The 24,809-nt window shown below is 47.0% G+C and overlaps 1 long non-coding RNA gene across 2 annotated transcripts in view; it reads left to right on the top strand.

Moving 5' to 3' along the window:
- Positions 1 to 24,234, top strand: part of LOC126516529 (uncharacterized) — a 51,188-nt gene extending 26,954 nt beyond the window's left edge. The window contains exons 3-4 of one of the 2 annotated variants that reach the window (XR_011892303.1): positions 6,876 to 6,946; positions 23,981 to 24,234. This is a non-coding gene — a long non-coding RNA (uncharacterized lncRNA). The remainder of the gene's footprint in view (positions 1 to 6,875; positions 6,947 to 23,980) is intronic. The other variant, XR_011892304.1, reaches the window with a different exon arrangement.
- Positions 24,235 to 24,809: the final 575 nt, after the last annotated feature.

Raw genomic sequence — 24,809 nt, forward strand, 5'->3', positions numbered from 1 at the left:
CCTTTGCAAAAGGCATTGGCAGATACCGCTGCAAGGCCGCAACGAAATGATGGCTTTATTACTCTTTTCGACATTTTCAAATCCGAATGACTCCCTTTCGGTTGGAACAATTCCGACTCATGGCTTCAGATTCCGGTTCATGATTTCAGAAGATTATGACTGGCGCGCTTAGCGAATCCACCGGAATCATTTGCAACGTGTATGTGGATGACATCCTCATTTCTTCGAAACTCGTGATGACCACTGATCGCATCGGTCTCGGGTACTAGAGGCGCTTAGCAAAGCTGTTCTAAACTATAACCTAAAGACGAGCAAGTTCTAAAGTAACACCATTGCTTCCCAGGGTGAGTATCTGACAGACAGGAGAAACAATAGGCGCAAAAGAAGAGTCCGTCAGGCGCATCTCCCAGCTCACCAAACCCTATGACGTATATTCTGTTTGAGTATTCCTGGCTCTCGATGGAAATTTTAGGACTTTTATAAAAGAATAAGCTCTGTAAGCTCTGAAGACCAAATGCCTAGGTTCATGACGACATGAAAACATACTACATTTGTACGAATAATGAATGCGATCAGCAGATCTTGAGGAACTCGTAAAAAGATTACATTATCTGACCCGATGAAGAATATTCCAGGTTTCTCGAAGCCGTTCTGAAAGATAAACACCGGCACTTCCCAATATGGTACTGGCGCTGTCCTCTACCGGCGGGACGACAGTGACCTCTCGCGTTAACCGATCAAAGTGATCGGCTGTTACTCCTACACAATCAACAGGGCAGATGTTAACTTCTCAAGACGGAAAAATATGCATTCGCAGTGGTAATGTCCCTTCGTTATTTCAGGACGTACGTACCTGGAGGCAAACACTTAAGCCTATTTACTGACACCCAAGCACTGTCACACTAAAAAAAAGACTGGCCAAGTGGGTGAGCGAAATAAAGCAATCGCCTTCGATGTCACTCACACACAAGGAGAGAAATTATCAGATGCAGACACCTTGTCAAGACTGCTAATTAGAAACCAGGATGACGACAAGCATGTCACGAATACGTTGGATGAAATGATTCTCAAAAATGCTAGACTGCATGTGTCTGCAAAGAGCGTGGAGAAACACTTTAGGACTGTATCATAATTATACAGAATCCTGTGATCATGGCGGTTCCGGGAGACACATTTGGAAGACTAAACAGATTTCACGTCTACGATGAACAGAATATCTCAGAATATTTGAAGATATGCCATCAATGCAAGCTCCGCAAAGAGAACTTCAGACCCCGTGGAAGTCCAATGGCTATACCAAAACACACAGAAAAACCATTTGAGCATACAAACTTTCTTTGTGGACCTCAGAAAAAAGAGGGAGAAAGTACGAACTACGCAAGCGCTTCTACCGGCCACCCATGAGTGCACACGCATGGCGGTATGCAAGCCAAGAAACAAAGATTCCAAAAGCATTATATAAAATACAGAACGACTGCGATGATTCCCAAGAAATGGAGAGTTAACTGTGCATTTCAAGGAAACTACCGCTGCACCACTCGAGATCTTGGAAAAAGCCAAAACCGTCCATGTAATCGCGATAGCGTTCGTCTTCTACGGAGTTGGTGGCTGATGAGAGCGCCTAGTTTCTCGACACATTTCTTTCATTTAATATCTATGGCTGCTGCAAATACAGTGCAAGAACTGAATCGATTATTTTGCAATTTACCAGCCTACGTCCTGTACTACTCCTGCAGACACGGATTTTGAGAGACGGTCTGAGTGTCAAAGTTACATGAGGGGGCCGAGGACAGCGACTGAATAACGTCATAAAATTCTGCGATGAGATACAGAAGCTGTCCTTGGAGTTGATGGTTTCTAGCCCTGAATAAGTTTAAACACAATTTTCTTGCTTTTTAAAAATACGCAATAGAGGAGGTTAATTTATACTTAAAAAAAGAGCTCTATTTCAATGTCACATTCATCCGGCATAAAAGCTGCAGATTACTGTCGACAGAGAATAGAGGGCTAGGTTTCAATTATCTTTCATGGCTGAACTCCGGGAATAATAAATAAATGCAATGTCACAGCTTATGGAGTTCTTTCTGTATATTTGGGCAGTTATGGAACTGATAAAGTAGTCCACTCTATCCATTATGGTGGCGTTAGATAACAAACATGGAGGTGTTATGCGACTAAGAATAATCTGACCACTAAGAATAACGCGCCTAGTTTCTCAAAGAACTTGATTTCACTGTAAGGGCATGGATACTTCAAAACGAGACATCACCTGAATTAAAGGTATTGTGATTTGGGATAGTAGATTCCGTAACGTCCAATCAATCGTGAAGTCCGATGAATGATGATGAAACTGTCACCCGAAAATTTTGTTTCAAATGGCTGCAGAAGATGTCATGAAGACAGCCAGTTGCAACAGCTCTCATTGGAGCTCATGGTTTCCATCCCTGTGGTACGCTCAAGCGTATTTTTATTGCTTCCTTCGGAAAAAAATTTTGAGAACGGCAAGATGTGCTGTTGATATATCCGCTCCTTTCTCTATTTTCAGTCATCTGGCTAAAAAGAGGCTGTTTACTGTAGAAACGAAATGGTCAAGCTTTCAATTATCATTCATGGCTGAACTCCAACAATTTATACTTTGATCTATCCTTTCTTATCTCTATTTTCATACATTCGTGGTAAAAAATGCTGATTACTGTCGAGAGAAAGTGAAAGACAAGTTTCCAGTGATCTTTATTTGCGTAATTCCAGCTGCAGTACATAAGTGTAACGTCACAAATTTTAGATGGCGTTCTCCATATCTGGGTGATTACAACAGTAATAAAATTGTCTGCGCTCTCCTCCTGATGATGTTATACCACAAATGTGAAGGCCTTATGTCACTAAGCATTTGCGTGCAGTTAACAGTGCCTAGTTTCCCAACGAATTTGCTTTCGCTGTAAGTGCATGCATATTTCAAAACGAGGGAAGACAACACTTAAACATCTTGTAATTTGTAATAGTATATCCTGTAATATCCAATCAATCATGGACTCAGATAGAATGATGATCACTGTGGGACTTATAAAATTTTACTGCAAGCGGCTGCAAAAGATCTTACGAATGCAGTCAGTCGCAGGGTTTCCTTCCCTCTGGCGAGTTTAAACATACTTTTCTTGCTTCCTTAGGTAAATATATAGGGAATGAGATGTTGTACTGTAACCCGCCGTGGTTGCTCAGTGGCTATGGTGTTGGGCTGCTGAGCACGAGGTCGCGTGATCGAATCCCGGCCACGGCGGCCGCATTTCTTAGGGGGATGAAATGCAAAAACACCCGTGTACTTAAAGTTAGGTGCACGTTAAAGAACCCCATGTGGTCGAAATTTCCGGAGTCCTCCACTACGGCGTGCCTCATAATCACAAAGTGGTTTTGGAACGTAAAACCCCATAATTTTTTTTAAATGTTATGCTGATAATATATCCAGTGTTATGTGTTAGTTCCTTCATTTGCTATAAGAATGCTTATTACTGTCGAGAGAAAATGAAGGACAAGCTTTCAGTTGTTCGATGGCCAAACTCCAGAAATAGTACATAAAGGTAACGTCACATATTTTAGAGTCATTATCATCATCATCAGCCTGTTTTATGCCCACTGCAGGACGAAGGCCTCTCTCTGCGATGTCCAATTACCCCTGTCCTGTGCCAACCGATCCCAACTAGCACCTGCGAATTTCCTAATTTCATCACCCCACCTAGTCTTCTGCCGTACTCGACTGCGCTTCACTTCTCTTGGCGCCCTTCTGTAACCCTAATGGTCCACTGGTTATCTAACCTCCTCATTACATGACCTGCCCAGCTGCATTGTTTTTTCTCTTAAAATCAATTAGAATATAGCCCCCCCCCCCCTTACCCGTATGCACTCTGATAAAAACTGCTGTCTTTCTGTCTCTTAACGTTATGCCTATCATCGCTCTTTGCCCGGTCCTCAACTTGTTCTGAAGCTTCTTTGTCAGTCTCCAAGTTTCTGCCCCACATGTCAGCACCGGTAAAGTTCGCTGATTGTACGCCTTCCTTTTCAATGATAATGGTAAGCTTCCAGTGAGGAGCTGGCAATGTCTGCCGTATGCGCTCCAAACCATTTTTAGTCTTCTGTGAATTTTTTTCTCATGATCAGGGTTCCCTGTGAGTAATAAACCTAGGTAAACGTACTCATTCAAAGAGTTTAGAGGCTGACTGGCGATCCTGAACTCTTGTTCCCTTGCCCGGCTATTCATGATCATCTTTGACTTCTGCACATTAATCTTCAACCCCACTCTTACACTCTCTCTGTTTAGGTGCTCTATCATTTGTTGTAACTCGTCTCCAGTGTTGCTCAACAGGACAATGTCATCTGCAAACCGAAGGTTGCTGAGATATTCACCGTTGATCCTTACTCCAAAGCCTTCCCGGTTTAATGAGTTGAATACTTCTTCCAAGGATACAGTGAATAGCATTAGAGAGATTGTCTCCTTGTCTGACCCCTTTCTTTATAGGTATCTTCCTACTTTTCTTGTGTAGAATTAAGGTAGCTGTGGAATCTCTGTAGATATTTTCTAAGATATTTACGTAAGCGGCCTGTACTCCTTGATTGTGTGATGCCTCTGTGACTGCTGGTATCTCTACTTAATCAAATGCCTTTTCGTAATCTATGAAAGCCATATAGGGAGGCTGATTGTACTCTTCGGATTTCGCGATTACCTGAATAATGACATGGATGTGATCCATTGTACAGTATCCCTTCCTTAATCTAGCTTCTTCCCTTGGTTGACTAAAGTCCAGTGTTGTCCTTATTTTATTGGAAATTACCTTGGTGAATATATTATACAATACTGGAAGTAAGCTATTGGGCCTAGAATTTTACAATTATTTAACGTCTCCCTTTTGTGGATTAGCATAATGTTAGCTTCCTTCCAGTTTTTTTGGGATCCTTGAAGTCGATAGACTCTTTGTATGGAGAGCCGTCAGTTCTTCAAGCATTATTTCTCCTCCGTCTTTGATTAAATCGACTGTTACTCCGTCTCCTCCGGCCGCGTTTCCCGTTTTATGTCTTGGAAGGCCATTCTGACCTCATCGCTAGTTATGGGAGGAGTCTCTGCAACCTGTTCATTACTGCTTCGAATGGAAGTATCGTGGCTCCTCTGGGTACTGTACAGGTCACTACAGAATTCTTCCGCTGCTTTTACTATACCTTCTAGATTGATAATATTACCCTGCTTATCTTTCAGTGCATACATCTTGGTTTGTCCAATGCCAAGTTTCCTTCTCATTGATTTCATGTGCCTCCATATTTGACGGCTTCCTCAGTCATTCTCACGCTATTATTTCGAATACCCCTTATTGTCTCCCTGCTGGTCAGTTTTGGCAGTTCCGCGAATTGTATCTTGTCTCTTGTGTTGGACACTTTCATGCTTTGTTGTTTCTTTATTAGGTCCTTTGTTACTTGGGAGAGCTTGCCTACTGGTTGCCTTGGTGCCTTGCCTCCCACTTCAATTGCTGCCTCTGAAGCCAGCCTAGTTAGGGTTTCATTTATTACCTCTATGTCATCTTTATCTCTCTGTTCTAAGGTTGCATATTTGTTTGTAAGTTCCAACCTGAATATATCTGCTTTTACTCTTACTGCATCTAGGCTGGCCTGTTTCTTCTTGACCAATTTTACTCTTTCTCGCTTCAAATTGAGGTGACTCCTAGACCTATGATCACTGCACTTTAACCTGCCTAACACTTCCACATCCTGCACTATGCTGGGACCGACAGAAAGTATGAAATCAATTTCATTTCTTGTTTCCCCATTAAGGCTTTTCCAGGTCCACTTTCCCCATTAAGGCTTTCCAGGTCCACGTTCGAAGAATCGACGCCGTAGTTGCCAACTGCTTGTTCACCAACCTGCTTTTCCCCACTTTTGCATTGAAGTTGCCCATTACTACAGTATACTGAGTTTGCACTTTTATCATCGCTAAGTCAACATCTTCATAAAACTGATCTACTTCATCATCACCATTTACTGGACGTTTTAGCGTAGGCGTGTACTACCTTTTTAATCTATACTTCTTATTAGGTTTGATTACGACTACTGCAACCCTCTCATTAATGCTGTAGAATTCAAGAGTGTTGCCGCTATGTCCTTACAGATTAGGAATCCTACTCCGTATTGCTTCTTATCTGGGAGACCTCTATAGCAGAGGACATGGCCGTTAGTCAGCACTGTATAAACCTCACCAGTTCTAATGTCATTAAGGCCAATAATATCCCAAACACTGCCCGGGTGCAGAGATTCTTAGCACCGTTGTCTGCCTTACAGGTCTGACCACCGCCTTGGCCCGGTGCTCCGCAGCTGCTTGGGACTGAGGGCCGTGGGTTGATCGAATGAGCCATTTGGGAGGTCATTTTAGAGTGCTTTATCTATATTTAGGCTGTGTCTGCATTAAGAAATAGTCCACCTTATCTGTAATTTGAATTTTGTATCAACCGGCGTAAATGATGTCGATTGGTTGTCATAGAAAAGTAAGGACAAAGTTTCGATTTTATGATGCCTAAACTGCAGCAACAGTGCGTAAGTGTAACGTCAAAAATGTTGGAGTGGTTTGTCCATATTCGCACTATTAGGCTATCTGCAAAGCAGTCTACAGCCTTCAACGTGATGGAAATATGCCACTAGAGATTTCCTGGCTGATAAAAGTTCCTAGTTTCTAAACAACAGATTTGTTTTTATTTAAAGCCCATGACTGCTGCAAAATTAGGGCAAGAACAGGCTTGAACATCTTGTAATTTCTGAGCGTACATCCTGTAACATCCTCTTTATTCATTAGTTCTGATGAAATGGGGATTAACGTGTGACTAGTACTATCATTATTTTATTTGCAGGGACGGGAGGCGGTCACGAAGGCCGTGAAATGGAACAGCTCTCTTTCGAGCTCATGATTTCCATCTCTATGGTAAGTTCCAACCTACTTTTCCTGTTTTCATAGTGTTTTTCAACCACAATTCAGGTGGTTGAAAAATATTTGAGAATATACGCGCGAATGGAATAGCTCAGTGCCTGCGCAGCTGAGCGATAGCTTTTGTAAAGGAATATGTAGTGATTGTTTCTGTTCAACAGCTTAGAAATAAAAGATTAAAGTAGAACGTAGGTAAGGGGCTCAGGAATTGGTTATTAAAACGCCGAAATGAACAAGATTATGCGGCAGAAACCTGAAGAGTTGGAAGTCAGTGGTTAATATTACAAATGCAGAAATGATTGTAAAGTGGCCGTTTTCTTACCGTTGCAGTAAAATCTACTATTGCTGCGCTGGGTATCTTGGTCAGGTACCAATTCAATTTTTTTTTGTTCATATAATTTTTTTTGTATGCGGTTGTTAGCCTGACGTGTCGACAGCTTTTTTTTTTTTTCACCAGTTACATCCCAGAAGGTAAGATGACAGGAAGGGGTGTGTCTTCAGCGCTGCCGGACAGCCACACGTGACAGACCATGAAGTCACGCGTTTAATGGCGTCGTTCTTTTATGGGCCACAGATTACACGCATAAGGAGTGGAATAAGCGTAATGTAGAAACAACGCAATAAACATGCTTGTACCAACGACCCGACGGTCTAATGGATCTGGCTTGCGAGCTGTTGTGAGGATGTGCTGCTTGCTGTCATTTGCCATTATCAGATCCAAGTGGCTAGGTTTTCGTCTTGTCCGTGAAAGTGCAACAAATAAGACAAAAAATGTAAAAAATATCCGTATTTATTCCACCCTGTGAAAGTGGATGTAAAACGAAGCTGTTGCTGACGTTATACAAGCATACCGACGTCAGACGAAGTTATAGAAGCACCACCACCAGAAGCGACGTAGGTCACGCGAGCACGCACTTGTGCGGAAGTGCAGCGCAGATCCTAATTTTTCTAGGCCCCCCGCCAAGCGCAAGTGCCTAAATGAATGTTTAAAGGTAAACGGCGTCAAAAGCTGCGTAAAATACGATTTACACATTAACTGCAGAAATGATAGCTTCGGTTTGTAATTTGAATGTGCGAGAAAACAATCCAGTTAGCGGAAACTGCAGAACAAAGCCCTTTTGTAGCTGCCGTTTGAGGTTAGTCTGAGTGGCCACGGCCGCTAGGTGGCGGTCCGGCTTTTGGACACTGCTTTTCAACCTGCGTAGGACATTAGGCAGTATAATAGCAAGAGCTTGGTGGCACAACCCACCGCCCCGTTCCAAAGGGGGTGCTCATAACATACATACATACATACATACATACATACATACATACATACATACATACATACATACATACATACATACATACATACATACGTCCGTCCGTCCGTCCGTCCATCCATCCATCCATCCATCCATCCATCCATCCATCCATCCATCCATCCATCCATCCATCCAGTCGTTAGGAATGGCCTGCCGAGGTGGCAAAATTCGTTTTCTTCTCAGCCAGCTGCAGCTGCGAGCGTTGCGAGCTTCCCCGAAGAGAACCATGGAAGCCTATCACAATTGCTGCGGTGACTCATTTCGTAGGGACCTCGAGGTGCCGCTTCAACACCCCCTCAGCGCCGTTGTGACTAAACGCGATCGGCGGACCAACTATTGTTACTGAACCCGCCACCGCCGATACGGTATCTCTGCAGCAAGAAGAGCTTCCCTAACAAAAGGGTGCTTTGCGGTACGTGGGCCGCAGGATTCGTCTCAGTCTGCTGACACTCGTGGCGACTACAGGACGCAAGACAATGGACCACCGGCGGCCGCGTTGCGGGAGTCAGCTATGGGAACCAACGCGCCTTTCAAGACGTAAGCCCCGAGTTCTGCGAAGCCCGTCTCACCTCGGATGGGGCAGTGAAAACTGTGCGGAATGTGTGTGTGTAAACACCCTACCCCCTTCCCTCAAATCCGGGCCGGCCACGAGGACTTTCTACGCTGACTGGTCGAAGGTTTCCCTCACCTAGGGATCTAGGGAACACGGAGTGTTTATAAGCAGCTGTTTGTCCTGCCAGATCGTGCTCGTGAGCTGTCTGCTCGTCAGTGTGCTCTGTGCTGCGTGTTTGGAGCTTCGTGCTCGCATGCTGTAGGCTTCGTCTTGCGTGCTCCATTTGGGAGCCATGCTCGAGTGTCGAATGTATCTCTTGTTTATAATGTAAATACTGTAAATAAACCCTGTACGCCTAGTTCCTCCCAAGTTCCTCTCTACGACCTTCAACCCTTACAAATGGTGGCAGCGGCGAGATCGTCCGACAACTCTAATAACTGAGTGGCAGCGGTGAGATCGGCCTACGGCTCGTAGATCGGCCTACGACTCGTAGACAGCAACGGCAGCTCACGGACTTTGGCACATGGTGACCGACCGGTATCCTGATCAAGTTGGAGGCGACTTGAGATTGACCAGCTCTTGCAACGGACTGGATACGGCGGAGAAGGACTGGTGATATGGTGCTGCTTCAGTGGGTAAGCGTTTGGTTTTGGCTGTAAGATTTACCAGGCTTCAAATTCTCTGTGTAGATTTGATTCGCTGGGATCATTTACTTGTATTCTGATTTGCGTGGGTATCCCAGCAAGTATTGTGTGACAGCAGAGCCAAAGCTTAAAGTAGTGACCATGGCCCTGTTGTGTTTGAGGAGAGCTGACCTGTTGTGGTTGTGTGAAGAGATCGATGTAGACGTAGAGGAGGACTTGGCGGAATCAGAGATTCGTAAGACCATTCTGCAAAGTGGCAATGATTTGAAATTCATAGATCAAATTGGTAAACGAATTCTAAGTAAAAGACAGGAACGGGAATCAATTAGGCAAGAACGCCAAGCGCGTGAGCAAAAACGGCAAGAGCTAGAAAAAGAAATGGCAGCAGTGCACAAACAGATACCAGATTTGCAGCAGTTAAGCGCACGAAGTCAACAGCGGCTTGAGAAATCTGTAGGCTGGACGCAGTCAAAGGGCAGGAAGTCGATAGCATATTTCGGTGGAAAGCCGAGAGAAGTAGTAGTACCTGTGAGATTAGCAGCTCGTTCATAGGTGAACTTGAAGTGCTAGGAGCTAACGATGCCTTAGTGGCAGCAGAGGCCGGTAAAGAGCAGGGGGAGAGCGACGACGTGCTGTGCCAAAAGAGCACTGTAGAGACAGCTAGGCCAGCTGCGAATGAATTGGCACAGTTACCGCGCGTGTGCATCGCTTGTAATGTTAGCGAGGTTGCTAACGAGGTACAGAGTACTGTTGAACCAGCAGACACGAGCACCCATGTCGAGCCAGATCTGCGTGCTGAAGGGAAGTGCCAGCCAGACGATGCAGTTGAGGGCAGGTCGCAGGATTGCGAGCTGCGTAGCTCAAGGGAAAACAACTGCATTGTTCAGGGATCGGTGCAGCTCTCTGCCAGTCTAGGTTGCCAAGAGTGGGATGATTTAGTTAGGAATCATTCGGACTGTGCGCGTGAGACAGCGATCGAGACCGACGGGCTGTGTGCCGATGCACAGCGTGAGCTGCGCAATGCAGTAGAGGACAGTTCGCAGGAGTGCGAGTTGCATAGCTTGAGTAAAGGCTGCTGCATTGTTCCAGAGTCGGTTGGGCTGTCCACCAGTCGAGGCAAAGGGAGAGTTGATTTAAATGATAATCACTCAGACTGTACGGGTAGGAGAGCGATCCGGGTCGACAAGATGTGTACCGGCCAGCACGAGGCACGGGAAGGCGGCATGAGAGGGAGTTCAAAGCGAAAGCGCCGTAAAATGAAGCGCTGTAAAGACCGAAAGACGGTGACTAATGTAGCGCAGCCAAAGACGGCGAGAGACCCAAAAAGCCGGGGCGTGATGAAAAGAAAGGTGCGGTCGTCATTGACGACGTGTGCGCATCAAGCACGTTCGGGCGACCGGTCAAAAAGAGACCGAGAAGCATGTTCTGCACGGACGCGGACACAGGGCACGGGGCAGTTAAGTTCCTTGTCGTTCCGTCGTTCTTTTCGGAGTGCAGCATGTAGTGCGAAGGAGCGCAAGGTGGCAAGACGAGACAAGGTGGTAGGGAGTCGCGACGCGGTCAGTCGAGTTCGTGATGAAAGCGTGGCGCCAGGACGCAAATTGGCAGGGAACTGTAACGTCTTGAAGGAGCTGATAGTGTGTCAGCCCTTTTGTTGTTCCTGGGTAGCCAGAATAGCTTTCGAACCGCGACCACCTCCAGTACGGCTCAAAAGTATGAGTCAGATGTAAACGTTTGAAACAGGAGGCCAAGAGAGCTTCCGTAGAAGGAAAACGTGTTGTTTTGCTTTATTTTTGAGCATTTTGAAAATTTTCGCGATTTAAGGTTAGTATTTCTTTCAATAAGTAAGGTATGAGCTTTGTTTTGTTTGAGAAGCTCCGAGATTTGAAAGATGCGTTTTATGTAAACATTTAGTCTCGCGAGGTGTTAATTAATGAGTAGATAGGCTTTCTTTTCTTGTGAGTAACCTGAGTGTGAAGGTTATCGGTGAGAGGCCTATGGTAACGCGCGTGTGTATTAGTTAACCTTCTTTTTTTTATAAGTGTTTTCGAATTTTTTCAAGGTTAACAGCGTAGGTTTTCATTTAGTGCATCATTTGCACTGAGAAGAGCTCTTAGATCCATTAGCGCGTGTCCTGTGTGGACGGAAGGAAGCAGGTTTATGACTGGGTTGCTCGTGTGTATTGAGGGCGGCCGTGTTCTGACTTCCCTAATAAGCGTGCGCGTAACGAGTTATTAGCAGACGCATTTTTTAAAGGGTTCTGCGGAGTGCGTGGGTTACGCAAGTTTATTTGCTCGGTTAAGTTACGTGTCCTGTACGGACTAGAGAAAGACACGTGAGTAAGCGCGATGGAACATTTGCGTGCGACGCAAGCACGTGTTTGGAATAGGGACCACAAAGCTAGCGTGATTGTGATTACGTACCTGTGGAGTTGACCAGACTGTTCAGTGGCACCAGTAAGTGCGATAAGTACGCCACTGCGATAGGGTAAGAACAGGCTGTTCGTGAACTTCGGCTGCTTAAGTTATGTTTGGGTATTGGTGGTTGAGAGCCTTCGGTTTAGTTCTGCGTAAACCCTTACTCTTGTGCAGCGCGACGGTCTGGTTTGGTTGAACTCAAGGGGAACTTGAACGCTCGCTTTGGCGGCACGAAATTTTGGGGCAAAATTTGGGGTTCCCAGTTGAGTGGCTTGCATTGAAATTTTGTTAGGGAGCCTGATGGGTTAACAGCTGATTGCGGGCGTTTGCACGCTGAGTGGTACTGTGTTGCCGGGATCGACTCTTCTTTGCCGGTTATCGTGAGATGGTTTAAGGCATTCCAAGTGCGCAGGGGTTGTAGAGAGCAAAGCAGTATTCTTGCTCGCCAGCCATTCTCTTCCTGCCCAGCCTGCCCAGCGGTTGTCAGCACTGGCCAGGCGAGATATTCAGGGCCACGGAGGAGCTGTTAGGAATGGCCTGCCGAGGTGGCAAAATTGAAGTTTTCTCAGCCAGCTGCAGATGCGAACGTTGCGAGCTTCCCCAAAGAGAACCATGGAAGCCTATCACAATTGCTGCGGTGACTCATTTCGTAGGGACCTCGAGGTGCCGCTTCAACACCCCCTCAGCGCCGTTGTGACTAAACGCGATCGGCGGACCAACTATTGTTACTGAACCCGCCACCGCCGATACGGTATCTCTGCAGCAAGAGCTTCCCTAACAAAAGGGTGCTTTGCGGTACGTGGGCCCCAGGATTCGTCACAGTCTGCCGACACTCGTGGCGACTACAGGACGCAAGACAATGGACAACCGGCGGCCGCGCTGCGCAGGTCAGCTAGGGGTACCAACGCGCCTTTCAAGACGTAAGCCCCGAGTTCTGCGAAGCCCGTCTCACCTCGGAGGGGGCAGTGAAACCTGTGCGGAATGTGTGTGTGTAAACCCCCTACCCCCTTCCCTCAAAGGCGGGCCGGCTACGAGGACTTTCTACGCTGACTGGTTGAAGATTTCCGTCACCTAGGGATCTAGGGAACATGGAGTGTTTACAAGCAGCTGTTTGTCGCTGCTAGATCGTGCTCGTGAGCTGTCTGCTCGTCAGTGTGCTCTGTGCTGCGTGTTTGGAGCTTCGTGCTCGCATGCTGTAGGCTTCGTCTTGCGTGCTCCATTTGGGAGCCACGCTCGACTGTCGAATGTATCTCTTGTTTAAAATGTAAATGCTGTAAGTAAACCCTGTACGCCTAGTTCCTCCCAAGTTGCCCTCTACGACCTTCAACCCTTACAAATACATTGTTTGCACACGTACGTCACGCGCGCACGCACGTGCGCGCAAGTGTGGCATATATCCTCATTCTTGTAAGACCTCCATCTAGTACAACCGTGTTATTGAACTAATTGAATTCCTCTAAGTAAAATGCGTCAGAAATTTCGTAAAGTACGACTAAAACACAACCTGCAGACATGATAGCAACGTATTGTAATTCGAATATACGAGAAAATACATAAGTCTGTTACGCGGAATCTCAAACACATAGCCCTACTAGCTGCAGTGGTGGCGGTAGTGTTTTTTGGATGGGTACAGACAAAAAAATTCCAGCCAACCTGAGGCTAACAGCTTTGCTTTAAAATGAACCCGAGACAAAAAATTTCGGGCCGAACCATTCATATCGTGTTGGATTAGCCAGCGAAGCTATCGATCACAGACCGAGCAACTATGGCCAAACTCCGCGTCCAGAAACATTGTGTTGAATTTGGAACTTGCCCCAGTGAAACTCACGCTTCTGCCGCTTGACGCTTACGAGCGGGCTCCAGTGCGCGATCTTCGTCGGCAGCTTACGCTCGACGCCGACGATTAGACTCTCGCGTCTTCTCTCGCTGACGTTATTCGGAGGCAAAGTCACTGGCCGCATTCTCTATTTTGGCACGGACACGTTGTCGTTGGTTATAGCCGCGTCTCTGCTGTCGACGCCTTTCCTCGTACTCGGCTTGTTCTTCCACCGTGCTCACAATGTGTGGTCTTTCCACTTTTCCCATTTTTGTTGGCGTTGCAACTGTTCCAGTGGTGTGCCTCTGCAATGCACAATCCGGTTCTTCCACACCACGGTGGCTAGTGGCTACCGCGGTGCACATCCACGTGTTTTCCCGCCACAACTTCCGCGCCGTTGTATTGAGTTCAGACGACAGCACACGCAGCCGGCAGCAAGGGCGGCCAGCGCAGGTTCACTCCCCCACTGCGCAGATGCTGCGCGCGATGAAATCACGTGTCCTTTCTTTCTTCGGCACCGCATGCTATCGTTCGTTATCTTTTTGTTCACTTTACAGACGTTAGCTAGCCCAGATAACCACCCTACGAGACCACGCAGCGCCGCCATCTTTTTTGTTCACTTGACGGACGTACGTCAGCCAGCCCAGATACCCCCCTCCCCTACGAGACTACGCATACGGCTCATTCATAGAGGCCCGTCAGGTAAACAGCTTCGCTGTAAAACGCAGGAGGAGCGACGGGGAATCAGACCGTTCGGTGGCAACCAGACGCTACCGCTAAGCGAGCGCTGGTGCTTGCGGAATTTCTTTTTAAAGACGAAGCTTTTCGTTGCGAACATCGACGGGTTTCCTGACCGTGGGCGTTGTGGCTTGGCTGTTCCCTTGATGAAAAGGCCCAAGCAGACACAGGGGAGCACGTGCGCCACGCGCGCCGCAGGGTTGCTTGCAGCCCCGCCAGATTGCGCTTGCAGCCGCGCATCCGCTTTCTGGATAATAAGGAAGCCTAAGCCAACGTACACAGGGAATTGTTATGGGCTATTCTCAAGCACGAAGACATAGATGACGATTTCGTGGAGCTGCTGAGGGAGATATTTACAACCGAGTACGAATTGTAGGGGAAGGCTGAAAATGTAATGAAGGGGTGAAAATTCACTAAGGAGTGAAGCAAGGATGTCTTCTACAGCCATTGTTTACGTTTTATATTAAAGGGCCCCTGAAACGGTTCGGACAAATTTTGTAGACGCGTAAGTCTAAGTAGAACATTCGCACCACAATTTAAGTGAAGCGTTACGTATTAATGGAGCTACAAGCGATTACAAGTTACCCTCCTCCCTAGCCATGCTTTTCCTCCTCAACTCGTTGGCCGAGCGATCGGGGCTAAGCTCCGCCTTCACTGGTTCTGCCTGATGCGACGTCACATCGTCCACTTCCTGTTGTTTTGGAGCCCGCCCCCGCCCGCGCGAAACCTCTCCGCTAGCCGCTTGGCCGTCGACTCCAAGCGAGAGCTATCGAAGCAGCTTGCGTTGCGAGCATTCTGTCGTAGCGCCGAACGTGTCTGGTATTTCGGTAATCACACATAGCTGAACTTTTCGACGGAATGGTGGAGGCATAAACTCAAGCTGATGAAGGAACTTTAGCGTAGACGTACGTGAGCTGCCTGATCGGTCTCCACGGTCCAGCCACCCAATGGCGCAGAGCTTAACCAGCCAAAGAAAGAGCTAATATTGCTCTAACTGAATGTAAAACATTTTAAACATTTACAAAAACAACGTGTTAACGATTACGCTCCTGCGAAAAATTTACACCAGCAGCAAAGAAGAATACATTTTGTTACTACTACTGTGTGTGGTTGAGCTCTATGCCACCAGGTGGCTGCACCGTGACGACCATTCACATTTGCGCTTCTGTTCATCCCCTGAAACGACACGCAAGGGGACACGGCCAGGCCCTGTCTCCTTGCGCTTGCGTTTACCCTAATACCAGACTCGCGAAACGCTATTGCGTTAGTAATCTTCCGGTGTAAAGTGAGGCCGCAATCGTGCAAATCCTGGCGCCGGTCGGATTGCGGCAGCCCGATGCGCTGCAGCCAGTCCGCTCGTCTACTGACTTGCAGAGCGACACGATGTCGCAGCTTGACATATTGCCAGTCGCTACGTTTGCAGTCCACAACGCAACAAAGTCGAATCATAGCGCTTGCGGAAAGACAGACCGACACTTACGGCGGAGCTCTCGTCAAAGACGGAGCACATTGTAACACAAGCAGACGACACTTGCTGTGTGCCGGAAGTGCTTAAGTGTACTGAAAAATTTCTCTTGTGCATTCTCTTTATGTTACTTTCTCTTTATGAAAACAAATGAACTAACATTCCAACTATTACGAACATCATTTGTTTACCATAAAGTTGGAAAAATTATTGATCACGCACCCTGGTCAGCCAATCGGATAGCTCGCCCCACTGACGTCATATGGGTGATTTCCGTCGTATGGGTAGGGGCGGCTTAAAATTCCGCCGAGCAGTGTGCTGCGATCGGCAGCGATGTGCATTTTTAAAACATAATAGATTACACGATAATAGATGTGTCAATTAATGATCAGAAGGACCTACTCTAACGACTCAGTACGTTTGTATAAAATCGTCAAAATCGTTTCAGGGTCCCTTTAATGGCATAGAAAGACGACTGGAAAACAATGCAGTCGAATCCACGTGCGACGTAGCTTTAGACACTTCGAATTCAGAACAACCCACCTTATGTATTTTCAGAACCTATAAAATTATTCGGGCGTATTTTAGCGTCTAAAAGCGTTATAAACATGTTGCATGTTGAAACATGCTGATGAGAAGGAAATTGGCAGAAGTATAAAATGTGCTAGAACGTACAAGGAAGGTGTTATCAAATCATGATCGGCAATTTATAGCTATACTTGAAAGTGTACAATCAATACATTCTACCAGTATATGACAGTACCTTGAAGGTTAATAAAGAAGCCTGAGAAGTTAAGGAAAACGCAACCAGCGATGGAGCGAAAAATGTCAGGAATAAATAAAGGGACCCCTAAACGATTTTGACGATTTTTACAAACGCACTCTATCGTTAGGGTAGGTCCTTCTGATCATTAGGTGACGCGTCTAAGCGCTCCGTGTAAAGCGTGTAATTCATTATAAGGTTTTAAAAATGTGCATCGCTACCGATTGCAGCGGCACCGCTCCCCTGAGTTTTCAGCCGCCCCCTCCCAATTGACGTAGTTAGCCCGATTGACGTCAGTTGGGCGGGCTATCCGTAACTGCCGAGGTCGCTTCATCGATCGTTTTTCAAACTTTACGGTGAACAAATATTGTTCGTAGTGTTTGGAATGACGGTTAATTTGTTTTTATGAAGAAGTAACAGAAAGAGAATACACAACGACAGTTTATCAACACACTCAAGCACTTCCGGCACACCGCAAGTGTCGTCTGCTTGTGTTACGTTCTCCGTGTTCACACGAGCTGCTCGGTCACTGTGGGTCTCGAGCTTTCTTTCTCGAGAACCATTGAGCGCCATTGTCACGTTGTGGGCTGCAAATCTAGTGATTGGCGATATGTCAAGCTGCAACGTCTGTCCTTCTACAAGGGAACATGCAAGCGGAGTGGCTGCTGCGCATTGGGCTGTCGGTATCCGATCGGCGCCAGCATGTACGCGTTTCACTTCATGGCGAAGGATTACTACCATAATAGAGAGTTTCAGCGTGTCCAGTATTTGGATAAAAGCAAGTGCAAGCGAATTGGGCATTTTACCGGATGAGCGCAGGCGCGAACATCAATGGCCTGCACGGAGCCGCCACGCGGCGGCTGAGAGCTCAAGCAGACAAATACAAAGTGAATGGGACATTAAACAAGTGTATTCTGCTTTGCTGCCGGTGTAACTTTTCGGCAGGAGCGTAATCGTAAACGCGATGTCTTTCTAAAAGTCAGTTCGGCAGCATGTTACGCTCCTGAAACGTGTGAAGGCGAAAGCCCGCTGCACACTTAGTAAGACATTAAGTTATACGATTGGAGGGGTCAGACTTCTTGCAAGACATAACGAGCATCAGTGTGAAGTACACGTGTGGCGCTTTAGGTCGACCTCCTCAGCGTCACATGCGAGCACTTAATTCACTACCAAAACATGCAGCATGCATGCCGCCAATAAGTGTTAAAAATGCGTAACACAAGCGAGACACAATTATTTTGCATCGTCCCAGCAGGGGAAAGCAGCGCTCGCGGTCGAACGCCTTGCTGTCGCCGCTTCACACGTCGCACCTCGTTTCTCGCTTGGCGAGCATCCTCGGCCGTAGCGTACTTCCGAGGTCTACCGCGCAATCCGCCGGGCGAGCGTCCTCCATCACCGTCTCTCTCCCTTCGCAGTCGACTGTTGCCACAGCCGCCTCTCCAGCGGATGCTCGCTCGGAGAAGGTCACGTGGTGTTCTTTTGTGCCACTCGACTGGACGCCGCATTTTTTCAAGGCCATCGCACAATGAACGATTTAAAGCTTTCGCCTTAAAATGTTTTACACTTGGTTACAGCAATAGTAGGTATGTGTTTGCCTGGTTAAGCTCTGCGCCACCAGGTGGCTGCACCATGCAGGGCGCTCAGGCGGCTGACGTTTACGCTAAAGTCCCTTCATCCCAGCGGTAGTAGTATGAAGATGCTTTAGTTTGCTCCTCCGCCCATCCGTCCAAACGTCTACAAATTTTTTCCAAACTTCTTTAGGGGCCCTTTGAGAGAGAGGAAAAAAGCGGTGTGGATTAGGGTGCGAACTAGGATAACCAAATTATAGTTGACATTAAGAGCGGTAGATGCAGCTGGGCAGGCCATGTAATGCGTAGGAAAGATAATCGCGGGTATATTACAACTACAGAATGGGCGCCCAGAGAAGGAAAGTGCGGTCGAGGACGGCAGGAAATTAGGTGGTGTGATGAAATTAGGAACTCTGCAGTTCTAACTTGGAATAAACTAGCGGGAGACAAGGGTAAATGGAAATCTCTGGGAGAAGCCTTCGTCCTGCCGATGGACATCGAGATGGGCTGTTAATGATAATGATGATGAAACAGATTTTATAATTTTAACACGTAACACTGTGCACCCAAAGCGACCACTTCAAAAAATCGCAGTTTCGCCCGAAAGGCGAAGCATCGATTGCGATAGCACATTAGTGGACAATTATACGAAATAAGGATAGTTGTTCGATCGGCCATGTAAACTTGGAAATATGAGGAGTTTTTTTTTCGAAATGAGCCAAATCCACAAACCGAAACTGGGTGAGATAAAACGGTAATGACAAGAAAAACTAGGCAACTTTCTCATAGAAAAACCGTTGCAACGAAATGGGTCAAATAACGCCAGGCGAACGTGTTCGCAGATCGTATTTCGTATCGAAATTGAGCCAGATCCAGCTGTTGCACGGATCAAAATGAGCCAAATCCATTTGCCCAATAGGAGAGCGCTTTTGGCATGACGTCATTTAGCCATCGCTGCCTCCTTGTCAGTTCCCGCCAAGGAGTTGGTTCCCGCCTGACAGCTCAGAGTGTTTCGTTCGTGTTTTCGCGAGTTCTTCGTTTTTCTGATATCGTTGTTCATGGATTCGGATGGCAATGAAGAGATCGGCGAAAGATCTATCCCTAGACGTCGACGGCGAAGTGACAAAAAGCCGCATCACCACCGTAAAAGCAAGAATGCGCCGTTGCCAAAATGTAAACACGCGAAAAAGACTCTCAGGTGTGCGCTTGTGACAGAAGCATCCACTAAACGTTTCAAGGAGAAGTTTTACGAACTGTGTAGCGTGGAACAAAAGGCGTTCGTTTTGATGTACTGCACGCCAACAGCCGTAAAACGTAGGAGAGGAAAAGAAGCGGAACCTCGTCGGAGCCTTGCTGTTGTTTACAAGGTACGGATAGAAAATGGCCAAGAGATTCGTGTTTGTCGCGATATGTTTTGCGCAGTGCTTGATATTAGTCACAGCACAGTTACTCGCTATATAAAGCACAAGCATGAAAAAGGTGAAGTGAAAGCCGACAGTCGTGGAGGTGACCAGAAGATCAAGCGCTACGGTCGAAAGCGATCAGCTGTTGTGGGTTTCATTAAGCGACTTCGGGCAAGAGAGTCGCACTACAACCGGAAGAAGACAAAAAAGTTATACCTTCCAAGTGAGCTGAAGAGCATCCGAAACCTGTGGCAGATTTATAACCAACAAGCACCCGAAGATGTGAGGGTGAAGTATGGCTTCTTTCACCACATTTTTCGAGCGACGTTCAATCTTTCGTTCAGAACACCGAGGACAGACGTTTGCTCTGTGTGCCTGAAAAATGCGTATGAGATGAAAACTTGTGGAGATGTTTCACAGAAGCAGCGTGTCATAACAGAGCAACGTGTACACAAGTTGAAGTATAAGGCTTTTTATTCCCTGCTGCGTGAGAAGAGGGAAGACTTGAAAACATTCTCATTTGATTGCCAACAAAATCAAGTGCTCCCCAAAATTCCGGACCAGGAAGCCTACTACAGCCGCCAGCTCTATCAGTACCACCTCTGCGTGGTGGAAAACCAGGCAGATGGATCAATGCCCAAAGAGGCCATCCATTCCTACACATGGAGCGAAGATGAAAGCTCCAAAGGAAGCAACCAAGTAGCCAGTGCGGTACATAATACACTTCGAAGCGCTAACTTCGAAGGAATTAGAGAGGTGCGGTTAGTAGCCGATGGCTGTGCTGGACAAAACAAGAACAGTACTGTGCTTTGCATGCTTCTTTGGTGGCTCCAGAATGAGGCTCCAGCAGGTGTCTCAGTAGTTTCCCTTGTGTTTCCTGTCACAGGACACAGTTTTTTACCCCCAGACAGGGTATTTGGCAGAATTGAAAAAGATGTTAGACGACACGAAGAAATCCTGAATCCACAAAGCTACCAAAGGATTTTTTCAAATCACGACACTGTGTTAGAGCTTGGAAAACATTGGCATGCGTACGACTGGAAGGCCTACTGCACGGCGGTGATGAAGTCGACATCCAGCTTGCCGTTCAAGATAACCGAAACGAAGGTCTTCTACATTCAAAGAAATGCAGCTGGTAGGAGTCCTCAAATTAGAGCAGAGCCTCACTATAAAGTTTCTGTGTCAAATTTCGTGTCAGTGCTAAAAAGGGGAAGGTCCCTTGCACAAGCACCCATAAGATGTGCACTGTACGCACACCACGTCAACGAAATGAAAGTCAGAGATGTGACCAGCCTTCTTGTGAAGCATTTCGGAAATTCCTGGCAAGACAATGAAGAGCTTGCGTACTTCGTTAGTGTCTTCAGGCGCGCCCAAGGAAATGATCCTGCGGAAGAATTAGAAGAGAGCTGCTTATGCTGCCAAGAAGACGCACCTGCTCTTCAAGTATAGTTCTATTGTTCTTGAAGCACAGCAAAGCCCTGCTGCCAATGTTATTATAGCTTTTCTGTCATTATTACATGATGCCATTCTGGAAAGCCAATTTTAATAAAGTTTTCATAACAATACCGCCTAAAATCCAGTGTTTCAATTCAATACGAGCCAAATCCAGAGTTCTCACCCTAATATTGGGCATATCTGCCGCATAATTTTTCATTACTTGTGGTCGTAAACTTGCCCTAGCCGACATGTAAAGCATATCATATAATAGCTTTGCTAGCGTTGCATTTAGGTCCGGTAACAAATTTTTGCTTTTTTCTCAACTTTTGTTTACGTGGATTTGACCCATTTCGAAAAAAAACTCCTCATATTCGCCTAATAACTGAATTAACAAGCATGGTGTGAGCGCGTACGGGCGAACAAATACACATCACACTCGATTACCGCGGACACTCGCTGTGAGAACGCTGGCGTGAGCAAGCGCGGCAGCAGCAGCGAGCGAAATGACCTTCGTGCTGTGTATCGTTTCAACACAAACAGCGGCGAGAAAACGGCGCGCACACAGGTATGAGCCGTCTGCAGATCGGTTTCAATATACGGTGCGCGCTGCCGCGCGCCGCGGCGCAAAGTACGCTTTGCTTGCAGAGTAGAAAGCGCCCCCCCCCCCTCTCTCTCTCCCTCGCTACCGCACTGCCTCTACTTTTCGCGGGCGAGATTGAGCCGCGATTGTCAGTTCCCCTTGCGCCCTGTCGCGAGACACGCAGTTGCTGCCGGAGCCCAACTCCGCCCCCTCCCTTCCTTCCATCCCCCCACGGCCTTTCGCGCAATGGAAAACGGCGCGTTTGCTTTCCTCCCTCGAGCCCGCCATATTCAGCCGCGATCGTCGGATGCCCTCGCGTGGTTTCGCTCGCATATACAGCATACAGCGCACGGCGATGGTGTTATCGCCCTTGGACTTTATACGGAACATCACGGCGACGCTGACGGCAACATGTTTCTGAAGTGTCCATATAATTTCTATCGCAATAAAAGCCTCGGCTTACAATGCACTGCCAGCAGGTGTGGTGCCCGAATGAGTGAATGATGCTAGCGAAAACTCAGCAGACTGCAAACCTAAGCACTTAAATTGCAACTATTTATACTTCTCCAATTGTCAAACGATGTAGCGCAGCTTAGAGTACACTGCCAAGTTAATAAGAAGCCTCTGATTACTTTTGCTAGCGCCAGCTAGCAAAGCCTGCGCAGTCATGACACACAGTTCGCCACTGATGAGGGCGTAACTGAGAGTAGCTTTTCGCGTTGTTATAACACATGCAAAAATTCGTCGCTTATAACTTCGTCCGTAAGTCCAACGAACCAATTTTGTTTTTTGAGGTACTGTTGTCCTTGATGTTTTCAAGTGCCGCCGCGCACATGTTATAATTCGCCGATATTTTACGAACGCACTCCTTTTAGTGGGGACCATATTTCAGACATCGGGGCCGCACTTAGTAAAACCTCACCACCCCAAAGGGAGAATTTCGTTGGGAATGTTTCCACATGCAGAACGATTATCCAATCGTTTAATCAAGGGCTTTGAACACAGCGTCTTGTCACCGTTGTGTGAAATCGTAAATAAAGGTCTCATATTTTTTGTCGCAGTCAGCTCCCTTCTGCTCGCTTCCTCTTGACGTAAAAAGGCCTTCTGATATTTCGCGTCATGGTCTCAACGAATCTAAGAGTGTCGTCGCCTCATACTCAGCGAAGAAAGCCCTCCGCATAAGCATCTAACGCAAATGTAGCACTGGCAGTCCGCTTCGCCTATGTTTTCGAGGGATGGTATATATTGCATAGGTTTTTTTTCGTATGACGTTATTCACTGCCCTAACATCCCCGGCATTATAGTGAATGCGGTTTTGTCGTTAGCGATAACGAAAGGCATAAATGGAAGGTGAAAAGAATCGCTACGCAACTAAGTTTTTATTAAGAACCAAGTTTGGCGTAATGTATTCACGTACAGCTGTGAACTTTTCGTTTCTTCGGTATCATTCTTTTAGACCACCGCTCTTAGGCGCCCGTTCCTGCGGCGAGCGTCAGCGCCGACGTCCTCGGCCTCACCGAGTGAACGAGAACAGTGAAGGATGAAAGAGCGAACGCGGCGCGCATCGGCGGATGGAAAACGGCGATAGCAAAGCGGGCGCGAGGAGGAACGCGGAGGAGGAAGTTATGGTGAAAGCATGAGAAGAAAAGCGCAGTGCCGCGCGAGAAAGGCTCTGCGGCAATGATGGCTACGAGATGGCGCCAGAGCAGCACGCGTCAGCAATATGCAAACAAAGCGCTGCGTGTGCGGAGGTCTGTCTGCGGCGGCTGCTGTGAATCGCGCCCACGTGTCACCCGCGCACTGCGTTTCGCGATCTCGCGATTAGCGAGGCAGTCGCGCTACACTTCGCTCCGTTTGCAACGTGCCGCATGGGACACTTTGTCCGCGAACAGCCAATATATCGCGAAATGAAAATATGTGTAGAACTGCGCTCAAATTTCGCCTTAAGGAGTATCGTAATCATCTGTGAATTTCGTGTCGGCAGAAGTGGTCAAGAAATTACACTTTCAGAACTTCACGTGCCCGCCAAGGCTGTCCCCTCAATAGCGAAGGCTGAAGGTAAAGTCAATGTACAAAAATCGCTCGCTCAGCTCCGACTCGCACATGCCGGGTACGATGTTATATACCAAAGGGAACGCAGTGGATGCCGATGTTCCCCACATCTGCAATAGACCCAGCGGGCTGTAGTATGTACAAATAACCCTAGCATACAAATACCAGTACAAAAGTACATGCAAAGTACACAAATATAACAAGAACCGAGTACACCAATGCCGCTCTAGAGGAAGGTTAATCGCTAACCAGATACTTGATAAACGCATCCAAGCAAACCGTTATTTTCAGCGCAGATGCCGAGCTTCGGCGGAAGGAGTGCAACCACCTAGAGGCACTGAATTTCATCACGATGGCCGGACTACGTAGTCTTGCCGAAGAACGAGTCATGAAAACTCAACACTTCCCTGGGAAAAGGGAACTGTCGAGGCGAACATCATGACATCCACGCAAGCGGCTCTGAAGGGAACGTCGGATCGAACCACATCCTTGCTGGTTTAGGCGGCGAATAAAATCTTTAAAATGTTGAAATGTATTTCTGTCTGGCACCCACCGCGGAACCTCAGTCGCCACGGCGTTGCAAAGCAGAAATCGAAGTACTGGGTTTGACCTCCACCGTGGCGGCAGCATTTCAATGGCAGCGGAATGCAAAAATACTGGTGCATTCTAATTTAGGTGCATGTTAAAGAACTTTAAGTGGTTTAAATTATTCTGGAGTCACCCTACTACGGCGTACCTCATTAATCAGATCGTGGTTTTGGCCCCTGCAACCACGAATTTATTTCCGTTTGCCATTTCTTCTTTGTATTGACGGCTTCCTACTGCCGACACAGGAAATGCATACCTAAGCAGCAACGCCAAGGGTTTCCCAAAGAGCAGATAATTGCGGCATATGTGCATCTATGACCACAGAAATGTTGTTAAAGGACGGGGATCCCCTATGTGCAGCGCGAGAGCCAACTCTGCCGCATAAACAGCGCATTTTGCAATTGTCTAAGTAATTTAAAATGCGACCTTTAGTGATTACTGCAGTCTTCCAATATTACTAAACTTTGCAGAAGTTGACGTGAAGGTCGTTAGAATGTGTAGAATTTTATCCGCCGGCTGCATGCCGTGCCAG

This window comes from Dermacentor andersoni, chromosome 1 (genome assembly GCF_023375885.2).
Source record: "Dermacentor andersoni chromosome 1, qqDerAnde1_hic_scaffold, whole genome shotgun sequence".
Lineage (NCBI taxonomy): Eukaryota > Metazoa > Arthropoda > Arachnida > Ixodida > Ixodidae > Dermacentor > Dermacentor andersoni.